This window comes from Enhydra lutris, unplaced genomic scaffold (assembly GCF_002288905.1).
Source record: "Enhydra lutris kenyoni isolate GAN:26980312 unplaced genomic scaffold, ASM228890v2 scaffoldscaffold9, whole genome shotgun sequence".
Taxonomy (NCBI): Eukaryota; Metazoa; Chordata; class Mammalia; order Carnivora; family Mustelidae; genus Enhydra; species Enhydra lutris.
The window spans coordinates 30,285,583-30,300,319 of record NW_019154093.1 but is presented as its reverse complement, the minus strand read 5'-3'; the positions used below and the strand labels follow the sequence as shown (position 1 = coordinate 30,300,319).

The window sequence follows — 14,737 nt, the reverse complement described above, 5'->3', positions numbered from 1 at the left end:
GAGGTGAAGAAAATTTTAGAGAGATTAGGGGGAAAAAAAAACCCTAAGCAGCACAGACAGTCCCAGATTCCTGCTAGTCATCTGAGTCTCCAAAAGGTAATCACCCAACATATTGGCATTATCCCGTATTTTTAATTCCAGTGATTTGTTCAAACTAACCTAAAATGTAATGTGATCACAACTCAAAATTCCAGTAAACCCTCTGCAAGGACCAAACCAGCACTTTCGCAGTGGTCATTTATACTAATGGTACACCAGGTTGTAGTGAACCATCAAAGAAACAGGAGTACTATACAGTGAAAATTCTCTTACATCAACTCTGCATACAGTTGCTGAATGAGGTCTTCATCTTCTAGTTCAAGGTCACTAAGTAGGAAAGGGTATTAAAACCCAGTAAGGGATGCCATCTGCATTGATAAAAGGTCCATGTATTCCATCCAAATGTTCACTGAACTGCTGAATAGACAGAACCGCTACTGATGAGCTCAGCGTCTCAACTGTGCAAACTTTACCACTACCCATTGACAGGTAACAGTAACAAAAGACCGTTACAATGGCACTATCCTTTTCTATAGTAGCCTAAGGTCAGAGAGGATAGACAAGAGCAGCTCTGTCTGTGGTCATTAATAGATCAACCTCTCTGAAAGAAAGAATGCAAGCTAAAACTAGGAGATGCAATTTTTTTACTCTCAGACTGGCAATTTTTTAAAATTAATAATAGCATGTATTCTAGAGGTCAAGAAAAAACAAGTGGGAATATAAATTTGCACAATCTTTTAGGAAGCAACTTTAGCAATAGCTATCGATACATTAAATTTGCATTCTCTTTTACCCAGAAGAGCTACTTCTAAGGGTCTCCCTAAAAGAAATACAATACAAATACAGATGTATTGTACAAGGATATTTACTTCATGGTTATGAACAAAACTCCAGGAAAAATTAATCTAGCAAAAGCAATCAGGCATTCTAATAAAGTAGGTCTGAATCCACTGAAATGAGAAGGGGAGGGAATCAGTTAACAATAAGCCTGTGGCTCTCTCCTTCAGGGAAGGATTCCCAGCTTGATAACCAGAACCCCTAGCAAACACCCTAAAGGTTTTTGATAGATAATAGCCCCTCATTTTTAAATGTCAGAAAATGTCTTAATTGCTTTTTGTAAATAATCTGAAAATGGATGGATTTATGGGTCATGGCTAGAAGATACATAGACATTTTCTATTTGTGTAACTAATGGAGTATAAAACTCAGGACTCCCCAAACACAAAAGGTTTCCTTTGAGAAAAACATTTCTATATATATTGTTGAGAACCTATCTAGTAACCCAAAACAAAAATGTGTACTAAGGTTGAATTTTACTCCTGTAAGCAAATTAAAAATTGTGGTTAAAGTCTGTCAGAAATATATTTATAAATGATTTAATGTCAACCTACACGTAACTAGGTATTTTAAGTGTGTCGATAATGTCCTAAGAAGAAAAGTGCCATTTTTCGGGTGGATACTCCTCTAGCAAGGAATGTCTGTCCCAACCTCCTGCCTGTAACCACTGAATCATGAGTATGGTTTGGTGCTCATTCGGTGAGGTTTGATCTCATTCACATGAGAATGCTTTGACAATTCAATCCTCTATGTTAACACAAGGACATTATCTAACAGGCACAACTGAATAGGGAAAAGAGCAAGTTTCAGGGTATGTGCATTATTTGCTTTTTATAAGAAAAAAATATGTGTAGGTTTCTAGATTGAGAAAGATAATTTCACAGTAATTAACTTCTGGAAAGTAGGGCGCCTGAGTGGCTCAGTTGTTTAAGCGACTGCCTTCGGCTCAGGTCATGATCCTGGGGTCCTGGGATCGAGTCTCGAATTGGGCTCCCTGCTCAGTGGGGAGTCTGCTTCTCCCTCTGACTCTACCCCCTCTCGTGCACTCTCTCTCTCTTTAAAATAAATAAATAAAATTTTAATGAAAAAAAAATTCTAGAAAGTAGAAATGGGGATAGGAGATTTAAAAAATTAACTTTACAGATTTTAGTGCTGCTTGAATTTTAAAAGCATGTCTTATTTTGTAACTTAAAAACTAAAAAAGGCAAAAAGATAATGGCTGAGAGGTCTAATGAGAGAGCAAGCAGATACAAAGATAATGACAACACAATAGGATAATTATATTCTAAGGCATAACCATCAATTGCAGTGGTGTGGGCCATGGGCTAAGTGAAATCACAAAGGGAGACGGACTAAATCTGCGTGGGGATGTTTGGAACACTGGCAAGAGAACACCTCAGAAACTTCTCTCACAAAAGAGAAAGAATGTGGTGTAAAAGGAGTGGTCATTTGCCTTCATTTGCCTACAACAACCTCAGATTACCCAGCATCATTATGGATGCTGTTCCATTTCACTCCCAAAACTGCTGCAGTTATGAATGGATAGAAAAGAAGTGGCATATATATATAACAGGTATTATTCAGCCATAAAAAAAGAATGAGACCTTGCCATCTGTGACAACATGGATGGACCTACAGGGTATCATGCTAAGTGAAACAAAACAGAGACAAATACCATATGATTTCACTCGTTTGTGGAATCTAAAAAAACAAAACAATGAGTAATCCAAAAAAAAAAAATCTCTTAAATACAGAGAACTGATGATTGCTAGAAAGGAGGTGGGTAGAGGGATGGTTGAAACAGATAAAGCTGATTAACAGGTACAAACCTCCAGTTATAAAATTTTTTTTAAATTTTTTTTAAATTTTTTAATTATTTTTATTAACATAGAATGTATTATTTGCCCCAGGGGTACAGGTTTGTGAATCATCAGGCTTACACACTTCACAGCACTCACCATAGCACATACCCTCCCCAATGTCCATAACCCAACCACCCTCTCCACAACCCCCTCCCCTCAGCAACCTCAGTTTGTTTTGTGAGATTAAGAGTCTTTAATGGTTTGTCTTCAAAATGTAAAAAAAAATTTTAAGTGTCACAGTTTGAATGACATGTAGGGCTACCCTGGGTAAGTGGTTCTCAAATTTTAGCATGCATCAGAATTACCAGGAAGGCTTGTGCAAACACAAGTTGCCAGGGCCCACCACCCCCCCAAGTTTTTTGTTTGTTTTTGTTTTTTATTTGACAAGAGATCACAAGCAGGCAGAGAAACAGGCAGAGAGAAAGGGAAGCAAGCTCCCTGCTGAGCAGAGAGCCCAATACGATAAGGGGCTCAAACCCAGGACCCTGAGACCATGACCTGAGCAGAAGGCAGAGGCCCTAACCCACTGACCCACCCAGGCGCCGCCCACCCCACCCACCATCCCCCGCCGGAGTTTTTGATTCTGCAGGTTTGAGGTGAACCAGAGAATCTGCATTTCTAACAAGTTCCCATGTGATCCTGACACTGCTAGCCCAGAGACCACATTCTGAGAACTACTATATACAGGTGTAAAAGCTCATGAATTTCTATGAGACTATTAATTAGCTTTAAATGACCTAGGTATCTGAAAATAGGACAAAAAAAAAAAAAAAATCCAGTGCTGTTTTTGTGTTTGTGTGTGGATTTTTCGTTTTTGTTTTGTTTGTTTGTTTTTCTGCAAGTGTAGACTGCAAATTGATGCTTGGCTCACAAAGAGTTAAGTCCCAAAATTGGGAATAAGCATTTAGAAACCACATAATGTGGCAGAGTAATGTTGATCTATCCAATTTAGTAATAAAACCTTGACTTACTTTTTATTTCTTTTTTTAATTTCATTTTTCTAACAATTCCTTTTCCTGATAACTGATTACAAAATACTGATTACAAAAATATCAGTCCTTGGAAGACTGTGGGTGCAGGGGAACCCTGATCTCTTAGACAGCTTAAGAAGCACAGACTTAAATAGACTTTGAGAGGGTCCTTGTAAATAATGGGAAGTAGACTGGTCTTTATCCTGTAAGCAACAGGAAGTAATTAAAGGCTTTTAAGTTGGGAGGTACTGAGTCCAGATTTCTATTTAAAAAGGTAATTCTGGTAATAGGATAGATAAGTGGCCTTCAAACATTTTTAAACACACATTCCCATCAGTGACCATGGTGACCATTCACCTTATTTTTTATAATTATATACACATACAATTATTTACATGTCATATGTTTTAAACTGTATATAAAATTTAAAATGTCATGACAGTAAGATAGAAACACTAAAAAGCAAGGTTTTATGTCCTCTTCCTACCATCCCAATGGATCCTTCTGTACATTTTGAAACCACAGTGGTAGAGTATCCCTCAGTAAGGGTTAAGAGAAGAAACTGGTTGGCAATTTAACCTTCTGACTCATACTTAATAAAGGCTAAACCCTGTCCACCATGCAGGCATGGAAAATTACTGCAGTCCACAGTGTTAGGTAATATCTAGGGAAGAGGACTAAAGCCTTAAAAATATATGAGGACAGAAGGGAGAAATACAGTAATTCTACAGCTCAACAACCAGTAAGCAACACACAGGCTAAAATCTTCAACCAAACCACCTTGAACTATTTGACTAGACTGACAAACACGGCTTACAGCAAGGAATCTCAAGTTTGTTTAAACATGGTAAAGCGGAGTCTAACTTGTCAGAGATGGGCCACCTACCATCGGTCATAGACGATATTAAAATGCCACCGTGTGCCGCTGTCCTCACAGTGCTACGGCCTCCAGAGAAGGCGTAGTTATTATGCTCAGTGGCTTCTACTCCATCATTGATCAAGAGAGTCTGAGCTATGAATTTTTCATGCTTGGTTCACTGTAGGATTTGACTGAAGGAAATTATTATAATATTGTGGCTTTTCTTTATACCCAGGCCTTTAGCCATTAGCAATTAATGGAATATATGAAAAAAAAGAAGCTGATGCAGAAACAGAAATTTAATTTGATTTAAATTTCTAGGTGGAGGAAACTTACTGAATAAATTTATTAACCTCCTCCGTTCAAGAATTTAAGCAAACTAAGACCCTGAGAAACATACTTTTCAGATTCCCAATAGCTCACAGAATAGAACGCCCCAAGACACCTTATACACCTATCTTGAAAATTTGGGAGAAAAAGATCACTGGCAATCAGTTTGGCAAAGTACAGGTATTCAGCCTCTAACTGCAGATATGAATTGGGAGATCACAAACTCCTCACTGGGAATTCCCCAGAGCAAGAGGGAACGAGGGAGTTTGAACAATCTGAAAACTATTAACTATAAATGAAGTCAGGATTTCAGAAGTTATTCAAAAATATAAGTCCACAAACAACTTAAAGTTTCTTTTTTCTTTTTTAAGAGAGATTTTATTTATTTTTGCAAGAGAGAGAGTGGAGCTCCAGCAAGAGGGTGGGGGGGGGGGGAAAGGGGGGGGGAGGGGGGAGGGGGGGGGGCAGACCCCCCGGCAATAGGGGAGGTAAGGGAAGAGGGAGAAGCAGACTCCCCGCAGAGCAGGAAGCCCAACGAGGGATTCAATCCCAGGACTCTGGGATCATGACCTGAGCTGAAGGCAGACACTTAACAGACTGAGCCACCCAGACGCCCAACACCTTACAGTTTCTATTGCTTCCTTTGAAGTGCAAAGCTCAGGTTGTATCTAATTATCACGCCTTTGTCCCCAAAGCTCAGCATTTGTGAGGTAGCAATTAAATGGGAAACAAAGTCTCCTAGCCAAAGTAAACACATCTGCTACCATGCTAATACAGATTCAAGACAGTTGTCACAGTCTTGTGTCCTTATCAAATGACGAGGCCTTTCATAATCCCTTAGATACAAAAAGTAATACATTTTTGGCTGCTGCCAAACCACTACATTCCTGGAATTCTGGGAACATATATAAATTCCAGAACAACCCTGATATTTTGGGGGCCATATGCTTAAGCCATAACCAATGCTTAATTAAGTGCACTTAATGCTAGATATTCAGGACATGTTGAAATTGAAGATGAAAGATACGGTGTTAAACTCAGAATCAGAACTGAAAATTGAGTCAGTTCTTCAGAATAATTCAGTTGGCTAAATACTAATCCTTATTGAACTATTCAAAGTTAATCAATGCATATCAATATTCTGCCCGTGACTTGGCCACTGAGTGAGAACAAAGTTAAACTGTTTCATGGTATGCTTTTGTATTTCTGTTGGTGGCAGTTTTCTCTAATTATGGACAAAACAAAAACAAAAACAAAAAACCCAAATCTGGGCAATTTTCACGCTCAGGGATCTCTGTGTAGCCAGTCCCTCACTGAAAGGGCCCAGGCATTCATAAATTATTAGTTTCTATCTCAAATATTCTGTTCAATGCTCCCCACACGGTAGGCTGTATGCCCTTCTCTTCAGAAATATGGTGATGGCATTTTTGCCATGCTTGTGGTATTCAAAAACAATCCTAGCAAATTGTGAAATACACCAAACTAGGCTTCCCATCAGTGTTCACCCTCATCTCCTTCTTCCTGACCTTCTCCCTTACTAAATCACATAATTCACCTTTTGGTGTCTACTACGCACCAAATGCAAGGGCATTCTGTAAAACATCTCATTTATCTTAACAAGGTAGTATTATCACCCCCTTTTTGCAGATGCAGGGAACTTGCTACAATTTCAAAAAAAACAAGGAGAAAATTTCACCTTGGAAGGAGAGAAAGTCAACTGTTAATGACTTTAAAAATGAGAGCCGGCTATTTCACATTTTCACATTTCACATTTTCAACAGCGAGAGTTTGTCAACCTAACCCTCAAAATCCACTTAATTCACCTCCCTCTCCTACCACACTCCTGTCCTGGAGCTTCATCAGAACTCCAGAAAGTAACTCCAAGGGGACTGACTGCCCGTTTCAAGCAGGAGCCTTACCCAGCCCCTACTGTCAAAGTCACGCCCATCCATTAGGCGTTAAAGCTAAATGAAAACGGGTCTGCCCCAGAAAGCTACCTACTAACCAGGCAAGATGTGCAGAGCACCAAAACAAAGTGCAGGACTTTTGGTTCTGTTTTTAAGAGTAAGACCAACATGAGAGAATGCTCATCTCATACATAGACCGTTTACTTTTTTTTTTTTCTTTGTAAGTTTATTTAATCAATCTCTACACCTAACATGGGGCTTGAACTCACAACTCCAAGATCAAGAGTTGCATGCTCCTCCAACTGAGGCAACCAGGTGCCCCTTACGAACTTCTTTTAATCTGAAGGCAGCTCCATAAATCCACATCATCGATATACAGATAATCCAAATCTGAAATTCTTAAAATACACACTACCTTTGTTTATAATATTGTTGTTCAACATGTTTTTAAACTATATAAGTGATCATACTGTATTTTTATCCTTCAGCAATTTGTTTTACCTTATCTTTATAGTTTTACGATTAGTCATGAGGATATATATATAGGATATATGCAGCTTCTCTTCATTCACTGTAACAACTAAATAGTATTTCACTGTAGGAATCTATGATTTTCTCCCCCAATCTCCTGCGAATAAGCATTTAGATTGTTTCCTATTGGTCACAAACACAAAAACAGGATTAGAACGAAATACCTACTTCATTAATCTACTGTTTTCCAGTTGATTCAATCAGCAATTCATAAAATAAGTAAGATTCTATAGCCTAGGAACTTTGAAATCCTGGAGACCTGGGATCTACAACTGGGACCAGCTGTGTTCTTGCACCAATTGTTTAAATTTCCCTTTACCTCAGATTTCTCATTTGTAAAATAGAGTTAATGAAAATTACTACATATTTACCATTGAAAGGACGAAATAAGGTATTGGAAAACGTGCATTCTGGCACACAGTGTACCTTCAATACAGAGTAGCTACTATTGTTATCAACAACCTCTCCTGGGGTGCCTGGGTGGCTCCACTGGGGGTCTCCCTTCCACTAGGTCAGGATCCCAGGGTCCTGGGGTTGAGCTCCAGATCACATCAGGCTGCGTGCTTGGCGGGAAGCCTGCTTCTCCCTCTCCCACTCCCGCTGCTTGTGTTCCCTGTCTCTTGGTATCTGTCTCTGTTAATAAACAACAACCACCACCTCTCCTTTCAATCAAAATTATTTAAGGTACTTCAGGAGCTTCAAAAAACTAATAATTTTTGGGGGGGTGCCTGGGTGGCTCAGTGGGTTAAAGCCTCTGCTTTGGGCTCAGGTCATGATCCCAGGGTCCTGGGATCGAGCCCCACATCGGGCTCTCTGCTCAGTGGGAAGCCTGCTTTCCTTCCTCTTTTCTGCCTGCCTTTCTGCCTACTTATGATCTCTGTCAAATAAATTAAAAACAAAAAACTAATAATTTTTTTAGCTGAGATTTTGCTATGTACTCTGTACTGATTATTTCTCAGAAGACTGAACAACAAAAATGTTCAGTAATGCAACAAATATGGGGGGGAAGGGAGCAGTAGGAAGGCTGATAACCTGGGAATTTGAAAAACCTGTTTCTAAGTAGGAATGTAAGTGCTTCGGTCCACTAAGCCCTCTCAAGGATAAACATACTCATTCTGAATCCTAACGCAGTGCTGTTCAACAGAAAAATGTGAGCCACATAAGTAACTCCAATTTTTCTAGTAGCTGCATGAAAAAAGTTAATAGCAATAGGGAAAGTTAACTTTAGTAATGTATTTTACTTCACCCAATATATACGTGCGTGCGTATATCATTTCAAGATGTATATAATATTTAAAAAATGAGGTATTTTACTTTTTGCTTTACACTGAATCTTCAAAATCTGATGTGACTTTTACATTTGCAGCATGTGTCCAGCCCAATCTGCCCTACAGGAAGTGCCGGACAGTCACATGTGCAAAGAGTTAACCAATTTGACAGCACAGTATTAACCCATGGTTTGCCAGAAAGATCCCTGTACAGTGTTTTTAGCAAAGACGTCTGGTTTACCAGCTAACATAGTCTCAATGCCTTTTACCAAAGTAACTCACAAAACTTCGGTTCTTCCCAATACAAATAGCTCAACTCCATAATTTTAGCAGAAGCTATCACAGTGGAGGAGCAAAGAGGAGGAGAATCATGACTCACAGTTTATAAGACACATTCTTAACAAGGATTTAATTTCAACCTCCCCGAAGCTCAGGGAGGTAGATGATTTACAGATGGGAAAACAGGAGCAGGGTTAAGTGACTCGCCAAGTCCTATGGTAAGTGGATCCAATGCCATGTCTCCGGACTCCACAGGCCGCACAGTTGTACAAACGCAAAACGTTAAGTGGCCTCTTCATCTTCAGCAGAGATCTAGCCCAGTGACTGAAATAACGGTATTGACAGGCTCTAGATTTTTTTTTTTTTAATTTGACGGACAGATCACAAGTAGGCAGAGAGGCAGGCAGAGAGAGAGGAGGAGGAGGCAGACTCCCTGCTGAGCAGAGAGCCCGATGCGATGCGGGACTCGATCCCAGGACCCTGAGATCATGACCTGAGCTGAAGGCAGAGGCTTCAGAGGCTTTAACCACTGAGCCACCCAGGCGCCCCAGCAGGCTCTAGATTTCTATTTGCATCAGAACTTCAAATGAGGGCTTTAAAAAAAGGCATCCAAATCTGCGCAAAAACATCTGAGTATGAAAAAACCACAGCAATGGTCAAGCAATCACGAATATAAAGGTGGACTAGTTCTCTCAAAAATTTACTACCCAGGTGAGCAAAGTCTTTACAAATTAAACCCCATTTTGGTCTCCCCAATCTAATGTATTTTTGTTAAAGCACAGAAACTCAAACTACTTGGCTGTTTAGCTTAAGGACCGTTACAAAATGTTTTTAAGTAAAAATGCAATTATAGGCGCCTGGGTGGCTCACTGGGTTAAGCCTCTGCCTTCAGCTCAGGTCATGGTCTCTGGGTCCTGGGATCAAGCCCCGCATCGGGCTCTCTGCTTGGCAGCGAGCCTACTTCCTCCTCTCGCGCTCTCTCTCTGCCTGCCTCTCTGCCTACTTGTGAACTCTGTCAAATAAATACATAAATAAAATCTTTAAAAAAATGCAATTATAAGGATTACTGAATGTTGAAACTCTACGAATCACAAGGTTCTAATAGTGAATTCACCATGGGAAAATACACAGCCTTCCCTTTTTAAGAATACTAACCAAAAGACAATATACCAGAATTTTATTAGTGGTTACTTTCAGTGGTAGGTGGGTTTGTCTATTTTCTCCAGTGAATACAGGTTAGCTTTATAGTTTAATATTAATACAGGACTTAAACTTACTAAGGCCTTCAAAGGTGCCTTGCTTGGCTCAGCAGGTAGAGCACAGTAACACTTGACTTCTCCAGGAGGGGAGTTTGAGTCCCCATCTTGGGAGTAGAGTTTACTTTAAAAATAATAAAATAAATATACTAAGGCCTCTAAACACAGATAAGAGCTTAATATAATTTCTTTTCCATTTTACATACAACTATTATTCTAATGCCAAGCACATCTCATGTGACTGTTAACAGGATCTCGATTAGCAAATCTCTCCAGAACAGAGTTTACAAATTCTGTCTTATAAAGTACCTTCCAGCGCTGATATTTATTAACTTTTTAATTATTTTAAATTTTTAATAATCCTTATATACACCGTAGGGGCCTAGAAACATCAAGTTCATTTTAGTTCAAAGTCACAATCCTCCCTTTTTCCTGATATTGCACACTGAAGCAATCTGAGTTTTTACACCCACTAGCTTTTTTCTAAAAAAAGATGTGTACAAACGAATTGGCAGTCTATAGGAGCTTAGACACTCTAGAATGCGGTATCAACCATTGTCGGCGTAACTGAGATTTCTTTTTCTTCTAGGTCTCCAGAGGCTTCTTCATTAAGAAACACTTGTTTGTGGCGCACCTATCAATGGCCAGACTCTAAACACACCTGAGAAGCAACTTAAAGAAATAGGGCCCTGAAAGGCGAACGCTCTCAATCGCAGAGACAAACCAGTAAACAACTAATTTGAATCCAAAACGATACGAGCCATCTGGACATATGACAAAGTGCCAAATGAACACTCCTGGGGGAGATTAATTTGGCACACCTCCTAGGTGTGCCACGAGGGTCTAGGGGTGAGGGGAGGGGGAGGGGGAGGATTTGAAAATGTTTTCCTCAGCTTGACTTAAAAGCAGGAATCCAGCAATATCCCCAGAGCCTGGAGGCCACAGTACTTTCCATCTGATCCTCCCCCGTGTGAAAAGTGAGGCTAGCAGAGCCCAAGCCTGACCGCCGGCCTGGGAACTCGGCTACGTGACCACCCGGGTGGGGCCGGAGCCAGGCGGTCCTCTCAGATAAGATCTGGGAACCCTCCTCCTCCGGGCCCCCGTGGCAGGCCACCACCTGTTCACTCCTCTCACCGTCACCAGTGGAGGAAAAGACTCCGCCCAGCTCTGGGACCAAGCGCAGGCACCGATTTGGGTGCAAAATTTGATCCCTGCCAACCCCAGAACAGAAGTGGGCCGAGATTTGAGGGCCGGCAGGGCCTGGCGAGGCTGGGCGGCTCCGCCGCCCGCGGCGAGCTCAGCACTCAGCTGGGTGGGGGCGGGGGTTGGGGGAGGGGCACGGTGGAGTCACCCGGGCCGGACGCAGAAGGACTGCGCCCCGCGCCCTCCGTGGGCCTGGAGGGGCGCCCAGCAGCGCCCTGGCTCTCCCGTGTCCACCTCCTCCCGGAGGGCGGGCGGAGAGTGCGCCGGAGGTAGGGGAGGCGGGCTCCCACGCAGGAAGGAGAGCTGCCCCCCGCCGGCCTCGGGACGCAGGGACTACCACGCCGCACTGCGAGCGCCCGCAAAGCCGCGAGCGCCCGCATAGCCGGGACCCCCCGCTTTACCTGGTCCGGCGGAGGCTCGGGAGCGAGCGAGCGGGCGGGCACGACACCGGCCCTCCCTCACCTGGGCGGAAGTGAACGGGCCAGGGTGACCGCGCCTCACCTGGCAGGCCCTTCCCTAGCACCGACCCTCCCCTCCCGGGGCGGGGCGCCGGGGTGGCACGCGTGAGGGGGCGGAGGTAGACTGGGCCGCGGGAGGCTGATTCTGGGGAGGAGGATGCGGGGGCGGCGGACTTTCCTATTTTCGGCAGGTGAAATTCGTCTGGGCGCGGGAGGGTTAAAGAGCCTGGAAAAGGTGGAGTCTGGGGGCCCAGTGGGCAGGTGAAACTCCTGGTGGTGGGGGCAGCCCGTGCTAATGGGGTGGGGAGATCCTGCCGGACTGGTGTTGTAAGAGGGCTGGGCAGATAGGGAGACTCCAAGGCAAGCTAATGAAAGGCTGTTGATGAAAACATGGTCCGATTTAATTAGTCCCCCATGGTCCCTTTCCTTTCAGCTTGGTCATCTCTCCCTTTTCTGTTATCTGCTAACCCAACATAAAACTCGTAAGAAGTATACCTGGGGAAATTTAGTTGGAAATAAAGGAATCTGGCAATATTTGTCTACAATATTCAGGGCACTAGCTTATACACACTGATGCGAGAAATACGGGCAGAGGAGAAATATTAAATTTCCTGCCACCTATAGCCCACTGACAAGTCCTTGAAACAGGCAGTGGCTTTCCTCTAGGAACTCAGATGCCTGGATATTAATACTTTGCTAAGGGCAAACAGCAATCTTAGCCTGGCCCCTAGAATCCTGTGTCTACTTTAACAGAAAAATTCCTGGGGCGCCTGGGTGGCTCAGGTCATAATCTCAAGGTCCTGGGATCCAGCCCACATCAGGCTCCCTGCTCCAGGGGAAGTGTGCTTCTCCTTCTCCCACTCCCCCTGCTTGTGTTCCCTCTCTAGCTCTCTCTGTCAAATAAATAAACATAATCTTTAAAAATTTTTTTTTCTTTGGAAACTTCCTTTATGTCTGCCCAGCAAGATACACATTGGCAATCATCCTCCAAGCCTATGACCCCTGACAGAGGGTTTACTAAAGGACAGTAAATGACCTTTCCCAAGAGTAGCTAGTCCCCTCCAGATCCTGGAGGCTTATGCTATCACTCACTCCCTCCCAACTTGAAAGTGTATAATGGGGCCATAACCCCAGTGCAGCTTTTTCTGCTCAAAGGTCCCCTCACCATGCTTTAATAAAACCACTTTTTTGCACCAAATACATCTCAAGAATTCTTTCTTGCCGTGGGCTTGGAACCCTAACATCTTTCCTACCTCATTTTCCGTACCTCATCTTCTCTGTGAAGAAACTGCACTCCTCATTGGTGAAGTGATTTGTCCAAAGTTTGGGACCACATGGGATCTTCTGACTCTTAAGTCCTGTTTGACTTCACTATACATTTTAACATTTTTATTCTTGATATCACAACTTGACATTGAGAAAGATGTGTATAAAACCTATAATTCCACTCTTTTTAATTACTCCATTCTCTTTCCTGTAACTAACTTAAGAATTTTGATAATAGGCCTTTTACTTTGTATAATAAGTTCCATGCATTAGCCATAAAGAAAATCAGTCTTCAGGTCTGTATCCATTGAACCAATGCAATATTTGTTAGGCACTGTGATTGACTCTATAAAATGTTTAAAAAAAAAAAAAAGGAATACCTGTCCTCAAGGAAGATAAGGCATATATACAAAACAATTGCAACATAAGAACATTTGTTGTAAGATAAAGCGCTTGGCACTTAACAGTGTTGTTAGTTTGCTTGTTTTAAAGGAAATATTACTTGCTAGGCCCGGTCAGTCTTCTCAGGAACTAAGAAACTCTTAAGGGAAATACATTTCTACAATAACTTAGATTACCGAATAGAATGAACCCAGAACTTGCAGAAAATAGACAATGCTGTCGAAAGCATCTCTTAGGACTGAAACAGGTTTTTAACAGTATTTGGAATAAACGTAAAATGGAGAAGTCACTGGTACATCTTACAGGTGGAGACCTTGCTTGAAGCATCACCTGGGAAGCATTGGGTCTCTTTCGTCTAACATTTGATGGTGGTTATGAACATATTTTCCCTCTTACCCAAAAAATAATGTGACTTTAAATTGATTGTTTAACAAAGTTCAAGCTTCTTTGCTTAATATGCAAGATCCTTTAAACTCTCCTTCCTCTTGTAGAGTCTTCAACCTAATCTCCAAACAAGCCTAGTGCAGGTGTTTGGAGTCACACCAGAGCTTCTTGGTGGGTTATTTCTCCCCTTTCCCAAGCCTGGAAGGTCCTGAAAAGCCCCACCCTTCCCTCAGGGCTAGACTTAAGTCTCACCTCTGAAGAGATGCTGCTTTCTGGTGACCCCAGCAAACCATCGCTACCACATTTCATCTAATTTCTCCACATTTTTGTGTTGATTTAATGTGAGCTTTCCTTTGGCTTTTACCTGGAATTTAAAAACATTTTTTTAAACTTATTTAAATATATTGTTTAACAAGTTTACTCTATGATAAACATTTTGGGCACTGAGTTGGTTTTTGTTTATTTTAACCCCTGAGAACCCTCAAGAGCGTCTTATTCATAGAATGATGAAGATGAACCAAAATTTTAAGAACATCTCTGTGAAATCAGAAGATCTGAACTTGAAACCTGACTCCACCAATTCTGAAAATATGTGATTTTGGCAAGTTACTTAACCCTTGTAATTCTCATTAGTGAAATTGAGGTAACGGGGCTTACTTCATATGGTAGTTTCGAAGGTTAAATGAAGAAATCCATGTACTGGGGCACCTGGTGGCTCAGTTAGTTAAGTGTCCACCTTCAGCTCAGGTCATGATCTCTGGGTCCTGGGATGGAGCCCCGTGTCAGGCTTCCTGCTCAGTAGGGAGTCTCCTTCTCAATCTCTCTCTCCCCTTCTGTCCTTCCCCACTTCTGGTTCTGTCTCTCAAATAAATAATTAAAATCTTT

At 41.9% G+C, this 14,737-nt stretch overlaps 1 protein-coding gene across 1 annotated transcript in view; it reads right to left on the bottom strand.

Annotated features, from left to right (window-relative positions):
• Positions 1-11,863, bottom strand: part of LOC111142889 (PATJ, crumbs cell polarity complex component) — a 372,385-nt gene extending 360,522 nt beyond the window's left edge. The window contains exon 1 of the mRNA XM_022496281.1: positions 11,744-11,863. The gene's annotated coding sequence lies outside the window, so the exon portion shown is untranslated. The remainder of the gene's footprint in view (positions 1-11,743) is intronic.
• Between the last annotated feature and the right edge of the window lie 2,874 nt (positions 11,864-14,737).